Source organism: Pectinophora gossypiella, chromosome 13 (assembly GCF_024362695.1).
Source record: "Pectinophora gossypiella chromosome 13, ilPecGoss1.1, whole genome shotgun sequence".
In the NCBI taxonomy this organism is placed as follows: domain Eukaryota; kingdom Metazoa; phylum Arthropoda; class Insecta; order Lepidoptera; family Gelechiidae; genus Pectinophora; species Pectinophora gossypiella.
The window spans coordinates 14,069,842-14,088,168 of NC_065416.1; the positions used below are offsets into that span (position 1 = coordinate 14,069,842).

At 39.6% G+C, this 18,327-nt stretch overlaps 1 protein-coding gene across 3 annotated transcripts in view; it reads right to left on the minus strand.

Moving 5' to 3' along the window:
- LOC126372098 (unconventional myosin IC) overlaps positions 1–18,327 on the minus strand; it is an 82,632-nt gene that overhangs the window by 53,149 nt on the left and 11,156 nt on the right. Inside the window, exon 1 of one of the 3 annotated variants that reach the window (XM_050017645.1) lies at positions 17,263–17,559. The exons of the other annotated variants lie outside the window; for them this stretch is intronic. The gene's annotated coding sequence lies outside the window, so the exon portion shown is untranslated. Of the gene's footprint in view, positions 1–17,262; positions 17,560–18,327 lie in introns of those variants that run through there. 3 annotated transcript variants of the gene reach the window in all.

Sequence of the window (18,327 nt, forward strand, 5' to 3'; positions counted from 1 at the left end):
GTTTAAGGCCCGATCTCCCTATCCATCCATAGGGAAGGCCCGTGCCCCAGCAGTGGGGACGTTAATGGGCTGATGATGATGATGAGGAGCTCGCTCGCTCAGAAGGTGCTTGTTCAGTCTGGCCTTGAAAGCAGCCGGGTTATATGCATTCGGAAATACACAAGACGGCTGAGGTTCTTATACAAAATGCGCGTTAGGGCCTTTCCGTACTCTTTCTTCTATTCAAATTATCAAATGACCACTGTAGGTTTTCAAAGTTCGTTCATAATTCACGATAAACGAGAATTCAAGACTAACAAAGCGAACTTAAGGTCATCTAGGCAGTCCCGTATGTCGGACCAGTCTAACGGGTGATTGTCTAGAATGTCTAGATATTCTTTTGTCTAAAATGATCTAGCGTTTGTCCTACTTTGTAAGGAAATATGATGCGTCTCTGTTTGTTGCAGAATGGATCGTGCAGTGACTTTGGAATCGTTAATGCTTGACATATATACATAAGCTGTATTATATGTCAAGCATTAATATATATTAATATTAATATCTTTTTTGGGGTTATGTATACGTTTTTACAATAAAATACCAGATAATATTTTAAATTTGTCAGAAAATAAATTTAAAGCTCATGTGATGCTTACTTTATGTAAAAAAGCTTACCTATTATAAGATTAATGACTACCTAAATGATAAAAATGTCTGGTATTGAATGTGTTCCTCTAGTTATTAAATAACTTGTAATGTATATCCTCATTGGTTTTTTAAAAGATGTGTTGCTGTTGCAGTTTCTTGTCATTTCTTCTCCTCAGCCATAACACCTTGCGAAATGACGTAAATTCAAAAATGTTACATTGACCTTCAACAAGTTTATCCATGATAATTACGTTGAATAAATGATTCTGATTTCTGATTTCTATTAAATCGAAACCTCGAGTTGACATCAAGAGAATCAGTTATATAAAGGGTGTTGACCCCAAGATACGGTCAAATAAAGAAATCATTGTACCTACGTGTCTAGTATCGTCCAGAAAGAGGATTGTATCATAATGTATGAGTCATATTACTAATATGAAGTCATACAAACATAACTGATCAGACGTCTCAAGATCACACACTCATACATAAATAGCCATTTTATTTATTATGAGGATATTATTGTAAAGGTCAATGAGGCACTTTCCTGGCCATGTACCCTAATGAGAATATAGATACATACAAACATACATAAACTCACGCCTATTTCCCACCGGAGTAAGCAGAGACTATGGAATTCCATTTCCTTCGATTCTGACACACTTCTCTTGCTTCCTCCACATTCATCAATCGTTTCATACTCGCACGCAGAGTCAGAGTAGATCGTACTACACCTCTTCTAAGGACATTTCCAATTTGGTCAATATACGTCCTTCTAGGTCTTCCTCTGCCAGCCCTACCACCAACTTTTGCTTTATATACTGCTTTCGTAATCCTATTATCCTTCATCCGCTCTACGTGTCCAAATCAACTTAAAATTCCTTTCTTAATCTTAGTCACTATATCGTCTTTTACACCACGTCTGTCTTTAACACATTATTTTTCACTCTATCACATAGATAATTGATATCACGTGGTTTAAGAAAAAGAAAGAAAGAAAAAATATTTATTCGACATATTACTTATTGTTTTCACATATTGAGACAAAATAATACAATTATGAATGTATGCCGAAACGGTTCCACCTCAGCATAATGCCGTAGCCTAGACTATGACGCTGATTTTCAGTTGGAACCGGTAAGGTAACTAGGGAACACATTAAACAAAAAATGGACACGAAGTCTAAGCACATTTTACAGGATTAGTGCCCGGTTAATGGCAATTGAGGAGCTCGGTGGCGCAGCGGTAAACGCGCTCGGTCTGTGATTGTTGAAGTTAAGCAACTTTCGCAAAGGCTGGTCATAGGATGGGTGACCACAAAAAAAAGTTTTCACCTCGAGCTCCTCCGTGCTTCGGAAGGCACGTTAACCCGTTGGTCCCGGCTGCATTAGCAGTCGTTAATAACCATCAATCCGCACTGGGCCCGCGTGATGGTTTAAGGCCCGATCTCCATATCCATCCATAGGGAAGGCCCGTGACCCAGCAGTGGGGACGTTAATGGGCTGATGATGATGAATGGCAATGGGTTCGCCCCCTAGAAGGGACTTAACGTCTTAAACAAAGCTGAGCGAGGCGTGGGTGTATATAAACATAATACACCCCTGCCTACCCCTTCGGCAATGCAGGCGTGATGGCTAGCGATTAGTGAGTTAGTGTTAGCTGTAGCGACCGTGAGTCATAGTGAGGTCATATCCTGCGCCGATCGTGATATGACTACATTGACCGGGTGCCAAATCTGGCGGAAGGAGAGCTGGCGCCTTATTCGTTCGCCTTCAACTCACGCGCGAATATATATTTTTTTTAAAGAACGTTAGAGCTAGGTTTACCTCACCCCCCTCATAATTTAGACTTGAATCGTATGGCGTCAGACGTTGTATGATAACGTCAATGTGTAGTGTCTGTGTAAAACGAGGTTGTTTGTATGAAGTGTCCGGGGTGTACTAATCTCTCTCTCTATTTAAGAGCTGCGCTCTTGTCGGTGGAGTAACCGCCATTCCTCTCTTCTTCCCGCCAAAACCTTCACCTCCCGATACGACACGACCTGCACCTTCTCTTTTATTTGTTTCATAAATGTTATCCTCGGTCTACCCCTTCCTCTCTTCCCTTCAATTTTTCCTTCTATAATGTTTGTTATAAATGAATCGTGTCGTATCAGGTGGCCAATCATATTTCCTCTCCGGTTCTCTATAGTCTTCAATATGGTTCTCTTTTCTTCAACTCTTTCCAGCACTTTTTCATACTAATACTAATAGGTAGGTAAGTAGGTGGGTGTACTAATAGGTAGTTCTAATAAGAAATATTTTATACATGATCCGTGCTTCGGAAGGCACGTTAAGGCATTGGTCCCGGTTACTACTTACTGATGTAAGTATGTAGTCGTTACATGAGCCTTGTCAGGGGCCTTTGGCGGATCAATAGCAACCCTGATAGCAAGGTTGATGAGGTTGGTAATACACTTCACAACCCACACTAATAAACATTATTTCCATATAAAATGTTGAAAGGAAAACAAAAAAGGAGTGCCCTATCTACCAACAAACTGCTGTGCTGTTTGGCGGACGGTACCGATGTACACACCAACATTTTTGATATAAATCATTTGATGAATTACTTTGAGGTGGCCTATGTTAGAAATAGACCGTGTATGCATCACCCTTATACGACCATACATTAATAACATGGTTTTTTGTGTAAACGTATTGTCTTTGCCCACTACTGTCATTCCTTCTTTGCTCAATGTTCGAACTCACTATAGTCGACTCTTACGCCAATTTTGTTTCTCAAATTGTATCGTTAAATATCGTACAAATATTGTTGTAATATCCAGTGCCCTAAACGAATAATACGTACACGCAAATCAACTTCATCAGCATATTTGTATTTTTATTTCATCGAACCAATCGCCGGTCCACGATTTACCTCGCCACAGCCTTTTTAACCCCCCTGTACAGTCATGAGCAATATCATGTACCCGCTTTAGAACCCTGTCGCACTATTATATTTGACATTTAATGAGACTTACGGTTTAATTTGTCAAAAAAGTTAATGTGACATGGTGTCAAAGTCGCGCTATCTGTATTTTTTTCTGATCGCCCCGCCTTTAAAGTCCCTCTTTCGTACGTTACTTCACCCCATCTGAATCTAATCTTGACCTACTACAGCTTTGGTGCCGCAGTAATAAGTGCTCAGTCGGATAAGTTCTAAGGATAATACCATTATTGTTACTTGGCCGGCACTTTATATTTTCACAATATTGTATGAAAAATACAGTTTTTGTAATTCGAATACAACCGAAGATATTGACCCTACAGCTTTGGTGCCGTAGTGATAAGATCTAACGGAATATAGAAAAAATATTTTTTGGCCGGCACTTTGACTTCTGGGCCGAAATCCGATGATCTCCTTTAATTAAAACATTCCTTTTTGCACACAATAGAAGACCCTATAAAACCCGTCAATCATCCCAGCACACCCTGTTATAGACATAGTTCGGTAGCTGGATGTAGGTCGACCACACCCAGGGCGTGTCCATAGCACGTAAGTTCGTCACCCCTTACTAGTCCACCCCTGGCAGCTATATTTCGATACATGTTATTTAAGCTGAATAGACTCTGTTTACAAAATATGACTACTAGGGTGGTATGAATAAACAAATCTCAGCTGAGACTGCCCTCAAGTCTCTGTTTTTATATAAGAACTGTCACATTGACATGATCTTGAGGACAGTCTCGAAGCTGAGATTAGTTTATTAATACCACCCTTACTATCGTGTGGGTTGTGAGGTGAATTACCAACCTCATCAACCCTGGTGTCAGGGTTATTATTGAGCCTCCAAAGGCCCCTGACATGGGTCATGTAACGACTACTAACTTGCATCAGTAAGTAGTAACCGGGACCAACGGTTTAACGTGGGTACTTTTTGGACATTCAGATGATCAGCCTGTAATAGCCTAACCAAACTAGGGATCATAAAGTGAATTTCGTGATATGTACCCACCGGGATTCGAACCTGGGACCTGCGGATCGTGAGCCCAAGGCTCAAACACTGGACCACGGAAGCCGTTATAGAAAATGTTATTTCACATTGCGATGAGAACAAACAGGTTTTCGTGTGAAATTGTGAATAGGCTGTTTACAAAATAAAAATAAATGCTCAATAAAAAAAAAACAAATGATTCATAACTCTCTTATTTATGATTGAATCTTGGTATAACTCATTGATGTTGTCACTGCATCCTACTTTTCCCATCGACTAGCTATTATGGGAAAGTGAAAATTCCCGTTTATGTTATTTTCCCATTATTGTTACCACGTGTGAAAAACCAGCTGTCAATTAAAATGTCATGAACTGTGAATAACGGTCTAGCATTTCTCATACAAGCTTACTATCTATGTTCCTGCCGTGGCCAGATCTTAGAATTGATCATTTCATGATGTGTTCGATCATTTCATGAAATAGCCAACTTAATTTGGCCATATCTTTGAAACGTCAACGTTTAATGATATTTCAATCAGCATTTGGCTAATCGTTAATCTTCTTCTTCTATCGTGTGGGTTGTGAGGTGGAGTACCAGCCTCATCAACCCTGGTGTCAGGGTTACTATTGAGCCGCCAAAGGCCCCTGACATGGCTCAAATCGTTAATGTAGGCGGTGTACATGTTATGTGGTGTAATAAAAATGCGAATAAGTAGAAAACCTTAGGTCCGTCCAACCAACAACTTAACGTGCCTTCCATAGCACAGATCTTACTTTCAGAAATCAGGTGATCAGCCGGTAATGTCTTAACCAAACTAGGGATCACAAAGTGATTTTTGTGACATGTCCCTACCGGTATTCGAACCTGGGTCCTCCGGATCGTGAGCATAAAGCTTAACCACTGGACCACTAAGGCCGTTATATTTATCAGGACTTGAATTTAGTATAAAAGATAGTTAGGTACTTATAACAAACACCTAACCCATTGTCAATTCCTTATGCGTGACTTATCAACAAGTTACCCCTCTGTATGTGTTTAATCTAATACATACAGCACAATGAGTAATTTAATCATAATTAGTGTAATTTAAACGCGTTAGCTTAACTGAAATTACATACATATATAAACTCTACCTATTTTCCACCGGGGAATACATCCCAGATAGACTATAGAATTCCATTTGCTTCGATCCTGACACACTTGTCTTGCTTCCTCCACATTCATCAATCGCTTCATACACGCACGCCGGTCCGATACCGACCCCGCCGGCGTGGTCGACGATTTCCCTCAAATATTTTTCCTCTCAGACGACGCCCTGAGCCGAGGTTCGCGCCCAACTGGGCACCCTCAGGCCTGTTGTCTTAAACGTTGTACCGGGTGAGAGCCTTCAGCGCTCCCCATTTGTCCGGCCAAGTAGTTAATGCCATCTGCGGCAAATCTACAATAAGTCACGTCAAAAAAAAAAAATCAGTGTAGATCACATTACTTAAACCTTTTCTAAGGATATCTCCAATTTGGTCAATGTAAGTCCTAAATTCTGAAATTCCATGGAAATAAAATATGTATGTCCAAATGTTTTGGGGGCAATTTCTCTCTAAGAGCCCTATCTGGGCCAGCGTTTATATCACAAAAAATTTCATATTTTATTTTTTTGAAGTTGGTGAGGTGTGGGTTACTTATTCCATCTTGCGATAGATGAACCTCTGACTACTCTTTTGAGATATACTCGTGAGCTTATATTGTGTTTAAATTTTTATGAATTTTTCGACAGGAAATTCCACTTGATGTCAACTCAGAAGCATGGTCTGAATCATCTCCCAAAGTTTTCTTTACGATGTAACTAACATCCTGTATACATTCCTCTAAACATAATATAAACAGCCTATACATACACGTCCCACTGCTGGGCACAGGCCTCCTCTCAATCAACCAGAGGTGGTAGGTATGGAGCATACTCCACCATGCTGTTCCACTGCGAGTTGGTGAAGGTGTTTGGGGTAGTAGCCCGGAACGAACGGTGTGCCTTCCGAAGCACGGAATCATCTTACTTTTTCGGACAATCAGGTAATTCAACCCTGCAATGTCCTTACCAAACAAAGGACAGTCTCACAAAGTGATCGACAATGTCCCCATCGGGAATCGAACCCGGACCTCCAGTGAGCCCAACGCTCTAACCACTAGTCCACGGATGCTGTATTAAAATAAATCCTGTAAACAATATATACGTAGTTTACTATCATGCATATATTTTTCAGGGATTCTTCCCCATTCGTAGGTTAGCGGGAAAATGAAATAAGTAAATAAGAATGATTCCTTATTAACGTAGATTGAAGGTTAATTTTAATTAAATACAGGATATGGGAAGGATTTTTCCTTTAACAAGTTGGTCGACAGGTCGTCAAGGTTTATTTGCAAAATCGTAATAAGTAGGTAAGTAGCGTTTAATAGTGAAGAACAAATGAGCCGTGATAGCCCAGTGGATAGAACGCTTGCCTCTCACTTTGAGGTCGCAAGTTCGAATCCAGCACAGGCCTAAACCAATGATTGTCTTTGTTTTCAGATTCATGTTTGAATCATAAATGATTATGACGTGCCCAGCGGTGCAGGAAAACATGACGAAACCCACATACCCGAGAAATGCATTTTCGGAGGTATGTGATCTAACTTGTATTCGGCTGGTTTTCCCTTCGCAGGTTGGAAGGTCAGACAAGCAGTCGCTTCTGTAAAAAACCGGACCTGTCAAATCTTCAGGTTCGGAAAGCGGACTCTGAAAACCGGGATAATGCTAAAACATCGTATTGTTTAAATCTTTGTATGTAATCGTTAGAAACGTCGCGCACCGATCCACATTTTACCGCAAAATGCGGTGACTTCGGCGCGTGCGGCTCCTGCGTCGCGTCTAAGTGCGCGTTCACCTTTAAATAGACTAAAGTGAACCCCATTTTGGGGGTAAACAAGCTCGCTCCAAGCTCGGGAATGTTCGTTCTACCTACCTATATACCTACGTAACAATATAGTTTATTTTATACTAGCGACACGCCCCGGCTTCGCTCCGGTGCAATGCTGAGGAAAAATTAAATTGTTTACGACATCACATTAAAAACCTCAAAAATAACAGTATTTCTCCACTATTTTATGGATGTTATTGTACATATAAAGGATGGATTGGTCAGTTATCGAAATGGAGGACAATGTCGACGAGCAAGTAAGAATTTTCAATAATATGATAACTAAACTTTATGACGTGCATGCTCCCATTCGTCCTATTAGGGTCAAGCATCTTCCTGCGCCTTGGCTGACTGATGATCTGAGGGGGCAGATGGCTAAGAGGGATCGGGCTAAGGCTAGGTACAAAGCAGACAATTCAAACCTAAATCGCGAGAAATACGCACAGGCAAGGAACCGCTGCAATACGGTGATAAGAGACGCTCAAAGACGCCATATCCATAAGTCCGTAGAGAATGGAGATCCCGCTAAAGTTTGGAAATTTCTAAACTCTTTAGGGGTTGGTAAACAACGTAATGGTACAGTTTCTAGTAATATTGATCTCGACCTACTCAACAGGCATTTCTCTTCTTCGTCCTTTCTTGACAATAGTATTAAAACTAGTACACTTAATCACCTTTTATCTAAACCTGCCCCTAATTATTCTCCTTTCTTTCTATGTCAATTTGCCGATTGTGATGTTAAGAGAGCGATTCTTTCCATCACATCGAATGCCATCGGTGAAGACAGCATTAGTCGTAATATGGTCATTCCTCTCATTGATATCCTTACCCCAATTATTACCAAAATCCTGAACACTTCTGTGAGCACTGGGGTCTTTCCCACCGAGTGGAAAGATGCCCATATTATCCCGCTTCCAAAGAAATCCAATCCCGATTCCTTTTCTGATTATCGTCCCATATCAATCCTTCCTTTCCTCTCCAAAGTCCTTGAAAAGCTTGTTCACAGACAAATTTCCTTTTTCCTTAATAGCAACAAGCTTTTTAATCCCTATCAGTCCGGTTTCCGTCCTGGTCATAGTACGACTACTGCCCTTGTCAATATAACTGATGATATTCGCTTGGGGATGGAAAACCAGCAGCTCACGGTGTTGACATTGCTAGATTTTAGTAATGCTTTCAGCACCGTGGATTTTGACATTATTCTGGGCGTTCTACGATCTCTTAACGTATCTCCAACGGCAATTGATTGGTTTCGCAGTTACTTGTCGGGTCGACGGCAGCGTATCCGTATTGAAGACTCCTTCTCTACGTGGTGCGATGTCTCGGCCGGCGTACCGCAGGGTGGCGTCTTGTCTCCTCTTCTCTTTGCAATTTTCATTAATTCGATAGCCCTCCCACTATCTAATTCTTATCACCTGTATGCAGACGACCTTCAGATTTATACTCATGCCCCTCTGGTTGACCTTCCTAATGCCATTGAGCGTACCAATAAAGATCTTGGGCTGATTCTGGACTGGAGTCAGTCTTTTGGCCTTAATGTTAACCCTAAGAAGACTCAAGCCATTATTGTTGGTAGTTCATGGTTTATTTCGAGGGTCGACTGTGAGTCTCTGCCGCCGATAATGTTTGATGGTGTCCGAGTTCCTTTTAGTGAAACTGTTAAGAACCTTGGTGTTTTGTTTGACAGATGTCTATCTTGGAAACCTCAGGTGGCCGAGGTAAGTAGGAGGATGTTTGCCGCTTACGGTTCGCTCAGGCGTCTCCGTAATTTTCTACCGATTAGTACCAAGGTTTCTCTGGCTCAGTCCCTACTTCTGCCAATCCTGGATTATGCAGACGTTTGTTATGCTGATGTTTCAGTTGAATTGCTGAATAAGCTCGAACGTCTGCAAAATCTCGCCATAAGATTTAACTTTGGATTGCGCAAATACGATCATATTTCCAATTACCGTGTCAAGCTTAAGTGGCTACCTGTCCGTCGCCGTAGGGATCTCCACATCTTGTGTCTCCTGTACTCCATCCTTAATCTTCCTACTACTCCATCTTACCTTAAAGATCGTTTCTCTTTTAAATCCTCTGTCCTTGATCGAACTTTGCGATCGTCCCACACCTTATCCCTTAATATCCCTGTCCATTCCACTGACTTTTATTCTTGCTCTTTCACTTTGCGGGCTGTCCGGTTGTGGAACTCTCTACCTGAGACTGTCAGGAGGGCTCCTTCTCTGGACTCTTTCAGGGCAAGAGTGAAGGCGCTCTTCCTGCAGGCATAACTTGGAAGTGTTTTTTTCTTATTCTCCTTATATGTATTATTATATTGTATAGGCTATTTATATGTATGTATATGTGTGTATGTATGTATGTATATATATATATATATATATATATTATTATATATATATTATTTATTATTACTATTTTCTTATTTTATTTTTCTTTTTATTATTGTTCGTGTCATTATATGTTTATTGCACCAGCCCGTGCTCCAATGCATTAACTTCTTTCACCCTAAGGTTGCCTGGCAGAAATTGCTATTTAGCAATAAGGCCGCCTATTGTACTTATGTTTTTATTCGTATGTTTATGTCCTTTGTATATGTCGTTGTGCAATAAAGTATTATTGATTGATTGATTGATTGATTGATATAAACCTTCCTCTTGAATCACTCTATCTATTAAAAAAACCGCATCACAATCCGTTGCGTAGTTTTAAAGATTTAAGCGTACATAGGGATATAGGGACAGAAAAAGCGACTTTGTTGTATACTATGTAGTGACATACAAAATAAGCAAACACTGTTTATGGCAGGGTTATTCACAATATTGCATTAGTACCTATACAGGGTGTTAGTGACATCGTAACGAAAACTGTGAGAAGTGATTGAGGCTATGATTCTGAGATGATATCAAGTGGAATTTTCCGTCGCAAAAGTATGGAATTGAAAATAATTAAAATAAACACAAAAAATTTCAGGAAAATTCAGACTGAAAATTCCACTTGATATCAACTCAGAATCATGGTCTGAACCATCCCCCTCAGTATTCGTTACGGTGTCACTAACACCCATACCTACTTGTATGGCTACCGTATGTACTTGTGTGGGGTGTAAGTGACATCGCAACGAATACCGAGGGGGATGATTCAGCTGATTATTCTGAGTTAATATCAAGTGGAATTTTCCATCGTAAAAGTATAGAATTGAAAATAATTAAAAAAAAAACTAAAAAAAGTCATGAATTTTGCGACGAAAAATTCCACTTGATATTAACTCAGAATCATGGTCTGAATCATCCCCCTGAGTATTCGTTACGATGTCATTAACACCCTGTATACGTAGAGTCTAACACCCATATTCTAAGATGTTAAAACAAAACTAACGGCCTCCGTGGTCCAGTGGTTGAGCGTTGTGCTCACGATCCGGAGGTCCCGGGTTCGAATCTCGGTGGAGACAAATCACTTTGTGATCCCTAGTTTATTTATTTTATTTATTTATTCACAAAGTGGTATTATAATATTTACATAACAATAGTCTCGCCAAACTGCAGAGGCAGTTTGTTGGCAAGCATGCACTCGTTACCTTAGTCTAATTATAATACCTACCTTTAAATAAGAGTAATATTCAAAGAAAAGATTTGCTAGCAAAACAGAATTAGCACAACTTACATTTATCACTCAATATAAAAATTGAAATAAGCACTGTCAGAAGCATGTGATGTTTGTGTAGTAGGTAGTTATAAATTCTCAAATAATGATATTTTAAGTTTTCTTTTTAACGTACTTTTACATATTTCATTCTCCTCTCTCAAGAAATATCTTCTGTTAAACACCTTTGGCAAAAGGTATTTGTTGGTACGTTGGCCATAATAGTTTCTTACTTTTGGACAAATATAAGTTCTTTGTCTAACTCTTCTGGTATTATATTTATTTGAAACAATTTTTCTGAAGTAGTCATCATAGTAATTTTCCAAAACTATTAGGTATTCTGCTTTGGCATCAACCGGGAGTATTTTGAGTAAAGAAAGAAGTAAAGAAGAAGAAGTTTGGTTTGGACATTGCAGGCTGACCACCTGATTGTCCAAAAGTAAGATGATCCGTGCCTTGGAAGGCACATTAAGCCTTTGGTCCCGGTTACTACTTACTGATGTAAGTACGTAGTCGTTATATGCGTCATGCTATGTCAGGGGCCTATGGCGGCTCAATAATAACCCTGAGGGTTGATGGGGTTGGTAATCTACTTCACAACCCACACGATAGAAGAAGAAGAACACGAAACTTCCTCCACTCGGCCTCTGCTGAGCAATTTGGTAGGTATTTTAACTTCACATTGACGTCCTCGACTTGAGGACTTTACTGACAGTCACATCCTGGACACTTCATACAAACAACCAGAAACAACCTCGTTTTACACAGACACTACACATTGACATTATCGTACACGCGCATCTGTGTGTGTGTGTGTGACGCCATACGATTCAAGTCTAAACTATGTTCGAGGGGGGTGAGGTAAACCTAGCTCAGACGCTGGTGGGGAGCGAAGAGTTGCCATTCTATACGTAGTGTTATTCCTTATTCTATGTCACTGGACTCGAGCATATTATACTACCAACAAAATAATACGAAAATTATGACGTCAAGCTCCAGTAAAGCTCGCTGGGGTAAACTCGAAATGACGTTGAGGAATAAAGAATACCGATCTTGTGCTGATTTCGAGGTCTTCTCTGATGAAGCGGTTCAGCGAGAACATTATCTATGTAAGTGTTTTGTTCAATGTTTTTTTTTTATATAGAAGGGGCCTTATGCTTCCCCAGTCGCTAACGGCTGCGTTATGGGGGACTTGCACTCACTACAGTCTTCAGATACGATGGCCCGCACGTTTTTTATTTTTAGTTTATAATATTATAAGAAGTCTTTTTTTGGGGGCTTTTAACAAAGTTTGTTAAGGTCGGCTCAGCTGAGGACCCAGTCGAGGAAAATTCGAGTTAATATCAGAATACGGCTGCCAGTCATAACATAATATCAAGTAAAACAGTGGCGAGCGCACCGTACCTTATCGAACGAGGCTAATGGTCAGCTGATTGGTGACGTCACATGCGGTAGCTAGAAAAAGTTCAATATACCGTTATATGCAATATTTCCTGTTGTTGTTGATTACTTGTTGGGAACCCTCAACAAGTAATCAACAACAACAGATAAGACAGAGATGTGGTGTAAAAGACGATATAGTGACTAGGATTGAGAAGGGAATGTTAGGTTGGTTTGGACACGTAGAGCGGATGAAGGATAATAGAATTGCAAAAGCGGTATATAAAGCGAAAGTTGATGGTAGGGCTGGCAGAGGAAGACCGAGAAGGACTTACGATGATCAAATTGGAGATGTCCTTAGAAAAGGTTTAATACGATCTACTCTGAACCGGCGTGCGTGTATGAAGCGATTGATGAATGTGGAGGAAACAAAAGAAGTGTGTCAGGATCGAAGCAAATGGAATTATATAGTCTCTGCTTACCCCGGTGGGAAGTAGGCGTGAGTTTATTTATGTATGTATTATGTATGTATGTATCTATATTCTCATTAGGGTACATGGCCTGGAAAGTGCCTCATTGACCTTTTCAATAATAACCTCATAATAAATAAAATGACTATTTATGTATGAGCGTGTGATCTTGAGACGACTGATCAGTTATGTTTGTATGACTTCATATTAGTAATATGACTCATTCATTATGATACAAACCTCTTTCTGGACGATACTAGAAACGTAGGTACAATGATTTCTTTATTTGACCGTATCTTGGGGTCAACACCCTTTATATAACTGATTCTCTTGATGTCAACTCGAGGTCTTGAATTTTTTTGAACGTTGAAATGAAATGAAATTTATTCTGTGCATGGTAAAAAAACAAGATGGCGTTGTACATATTTTTCTTCGTTTACACAGACAAACAGACATATGCGTCTTTTATCTTTGTTTAATATTTTACTTACTTTACTTTACTCAACTTTCGCAAAAGCCGGCCATAGAATGGGGTGACCACAAAAAAAAATATTCATCTCGAGCTCCTCCGTGCTTCGGAAGGCACGTTAAGCCGTTGGTCCCGGCTGCATTAGCAGGCGTTAATAACCATCAATCCGCACTGGGCCCGCGTGGTGGTTTAAGGCCCGATCTCCCTATCCATCCATAGGGAAGGCCCGTGCCCCAGCAGTGGGGACGTTAATGGGCTGATGACTTACTTTACTTACCTGTTTACTGTAGGAGTAGCTTAATCTCAACCCAAACCACGTGACGTCAATTATATATACATACATACATAAACTCACGCCTATTTCCCACCGGGGTAAGCAGGGACTATAGAATTCCATTTGCTTCGATCCTGACACACTTCTCTTGCTTCCTCCACATTCATCAATCGCTTCGTACACGCACGCCGGTTCAGAGTAGATGGTATTAAACCTTTTCTAAGGACATCTCTAATTTGGTCAATGTAAGTCCTTCTCGGTCTTCCTCTGCCAGCCCTACCATCAACTTTCGTGACGTCAATAATCTATGATCCAAACATGGATTCATGGATGTGACTTACGCGTATAATCCAAGTACCTAATTATTACCAAATAACGCATCAGTATTGGTACCACAGACAGTTCTATCCGCTAAATACAATACACTAGTGTTTGCCAGGCTATGTAAACATTACTGGTGATATCACGCGCACCAGGAATCCATATTGTCTGCGCTCGCGCCGGTGACGGTGCTGTTTATCTTTCATTATTCTTCGCTGACCGGCTTTACAAACTCCATTTTCTATTTTCCTAATGTTGGTAACGGCTCGTTGATTATGAAAACAGAGGGCCCGCGTTTGATTCCCGATTTCGTTGGAACTAACCTAACTACACTTAGCATTGGTTAACAGCGCAGCAACACACATTTTTTTTGACGTGACTTATTGTAGATTTGCCGCAGATGGCATTAACAACTTGGCCGGACAAATGGGGAGCGCTGAAGGCTCTCTCCCGGTACACAAACACACATCTCCCTAGCATTATCCTGTTTTTTCACTGGGTCTGCTTACCTAACCTGAAGATTTGACAGGTCCGGTTTTTTTTACAGAAGCGACTGCCTGTCTGACCTTCCAACCCGCGAAGGGAAAACCAGCCCAATACAGGTTAAGTCACATACCTCTGAAAATGCATTTCTTGGGAATGTGGGTTTCCTCACAATATTTTCCTTCACCGCTGAGCACGTGATAATCATTTATGATCCAACCATGAATTCGAAAACAAATTCGACAATCATTGGTTTAGGCCTGTATAAAAAAATACAGTAATTTAGCTAAGTACCTAATATTGGTTACCAGATGGTTGACCTCATTCTTAGATTTTAGGGATGTCTAGTGCAACGGAAATGCTACACCGACAAGAGCGTGGCTCTTAAATTGATGATGAGTGCAACGGAGCAATATTTCTTCCCTTTCTTACTAGGTATAACGACCTCTGTGCTGCAGCGCTGGCTTTCCAATCGCGGTCTCAGGTTTGTGACATATCACAAAAAAAAAAACACTTTGTGATCCCTAGTTTGGTTAGAACATTAGAAGCTGATCATCTGATTGTCCGAAAGTAAGATGATTTTTGTATTTTGTTTTTTTTTCTTTTGTTGATTTGATTTGTTTTTTGTGTCGGAAGGAAGGTTCAGCTGTTGGTCCGGGTTTCTGCTTATGTAAGTGAGCCGGCCTTTGGTGGCTCATTAGCAACCCTGACACCAAGGTTGATGAGGTTGGTTATCCACCTCGCAACCCACACGATACAAGAAGAAGAGTAGATGTACGGTCACGAGCATTAATTGTATACACTTTGGTACCATGTCACATTAACTTTTTTGACAAACTGAACTGTAAGTCTCACTAAATGTTAAATATGTTAGTGCGACAGAGTCCTAAAGTGGGTACATTATATTGCACATGACTGTATGCTCTCTCCACACCAATACTTATACGATAGGGTTTATGTATGTATGTATTAATGGAACAAGCCTAACTTCCCAAGTGCAATGACTTCCAATGACCTGAACATCAATTTATCATTATAAACCGAAGACATTGATCATTGTGAACGATCGACTATGGCAGTCAATTGGTCATCACGTATGATAACTAATTATTTCTTTTTTATTCATTTTGTTTTGATAAGAAAAATGGTGATGTCATGAATTTCTTAGCATTCTATTTCAATGTCAGTTTAGACTTTTATGGCATTTAAATATGTATAATTTTGATGCCACTCTCTCCCTTACTTTTAAAGATCGAGTCGATTAACTTTCATGAATTACAAGAAATAAAATATAGGAAGATACTTCAGAGAAAAAATGTTTTAAACTCCTGCATTTACTTTATCGGAGGAGCTAAGTTATGTTTTGAGTTTGAGGGGTGGAAGGGGGGGGGGGGTGTCTTCAGAGGAATAAGAAGCCAAACTTAGGCAAGAAAAAGAAATGCTTCTACGCTGTTCTGGGAGCAAATAAAAAACATAGAAACGTTCAGCTGCTTGTCTTCCCAGGCAGGTCGTAAAAACCGACAGAGGGATTGTGTCCTCTAACATGATGGACTAACGTTATGGGCGATAGGCTGGTCCCTTATCACCATAAGGTTTATCATGTCCAGCTTACGACATCGTATCAACAGTGGCTGCAAGTTGTCCTTGATTACTTGTGGCTCTGTCCACCAAATTAGGGATTACCGGCGTGGGTTTATGTATGTATGCAAGAAAAAAAGCAAATGCTTAGATTGTGAGTATTTGGCTTAAGCAGTCCTCGTCGTGAAACTATTATGTAGGTAAATATGGAAATGATCTGAGTCACTGTTAGAATGACGTCTTTTATTTACTGGGTCATGTCAAGAGTTTTGTCATTCGGAGATATATTTAGAAAAGTATGGCTGTACGGCTTTGCCTTTGCCTTTCCCCAAAGAGATAATAATAATAATAATAAGGGGCCTTTACGTTTTGGCTTCGGCCCCACGCACGCCTTCCAAAAGTCCGGGACTCCATAGTCCCGAAATATGGAAATGACAAACATAATAATAATAATAATTCTGTATTTCAAGTAACCATTGACTCATATGTGTTAGTAAGTGACTTACCTATTTCTAATGTTAGTATAAAATAAAACAAGATAAAAATAATTAAAAAAATAGTAAATTTCATATTTAAATCAGAAAGCAGAATACTACCTATCATAAAACAACATACTTAATTAAAAAAAGTTGTAATTTGTAACTCTACCTACCCAGTTAAGTTTTACAGACGTAAGTTTTTGTCTTTAAGATTTATTTTTTAAATACAATTTTGGATACTTATAATCATGAAAAAAATAAACCAGGGATGAACGTGGGTTTAAGTATTTGACAGCCAAGCAAAGTTCAGTCGAATTGTATGATAATTGGATTCAATTTTGCTTGGCTGTCATATACTTAAACCCACGTTCATGCTTGGTTTATTTTTTTTTATTTGTAAGGTGGTAAAAATTCGCTCTTGCTCCTGTCCTAATTAAAACACAGTCCAGACATTAAAAAAATGCATCGTTCCGAGTTTAAATTACAGTCGAGCAAAATAAATGTATTCGAGAATGTATCACAAAAAGCACCTACATAATGAAATGCAATCCATCGAACGTAAGTTCAAAGTCATCGACCCGCAAACTCGCGAATTTGCAGAAAAAAACGACACTCACCTCGTTCAGGGCAAAACTTGATTACACTGGCATTCGGGACTTGCCTCCCGTTGCATCACTAGCTCACAAAAAAACCAACACTTATTACCAAAAAAACATGTGCTATCGATTTTGCTTATCACTTTATCAGTTATAATCTCTTTGGTACAATAGGAACTGTCACCCAATCTCCTCTGCCCTATTTTTAAACGAACACTTTCACTGTGTTTTTAAATTTTCAAATTGGAACGGTAATTTAGTTTTAAAGTTTCGTTCGCAAGCGAGGCAACGGCCGCGCGAGACATGAACCCGTTTCGACCGTTGGCGGCAAACTGACATCCGAACCGTTTGCACATTGTGTCATCGTATTTTGAACTTAGCGTATTCCTGATTGGAACACTGTGCAAGCTATCCGTGTTATTTCAATACTATTCTATTCAATACGTCATTCTCACACTCACACAGTTTTTTGTTATTAACGTCGAGGCAATTGTTACCGTGTTCAAGTTTTTGCAGCGCGGTACCACTGTGCCATATATTCTTATTGGATTCTTATTAGGGTCGTTAGGGGAGTATAAACTAAACATAAAAAGCTAATGTGTTTATAGCGTGTATTGAAAGTTACGTTTAATTAACATTATTCTTAGCAATGAATGTCTCCATGGTAACATTAAATTAAACTTATTAAGTAGTATTTTTAATGTTATCGGCTATTGTATCCGACATATTATAAAAGTAGATTAGATTCTTTCTAAAATGATTACCATCTATAATTATAAGTGATGTTATTAAGCAGTGATAGTCCAGTTGGAAGAATGCTCGACTCTCACTGTAAAGTCGCAGATTCGAATCCAGCACGACAGCACGGAGCTATATGATTTTCGAAATTACTTCCCATTGTTTGGATCATAAATTTATTTGTTGTTAAGTTGTATGCATAGTTTGTACCCGCAATCTTTCAATTTTTTTTACCTTTTTCCTCACCTTATGGTTGTCTGGAAGAAATCGCTTTAAGCGATAAGGCCGCCATTTGCCATGTACTTAGTTAAGAGACTTTTTGTAATTATTTCTTTTTATTTTGGTGCA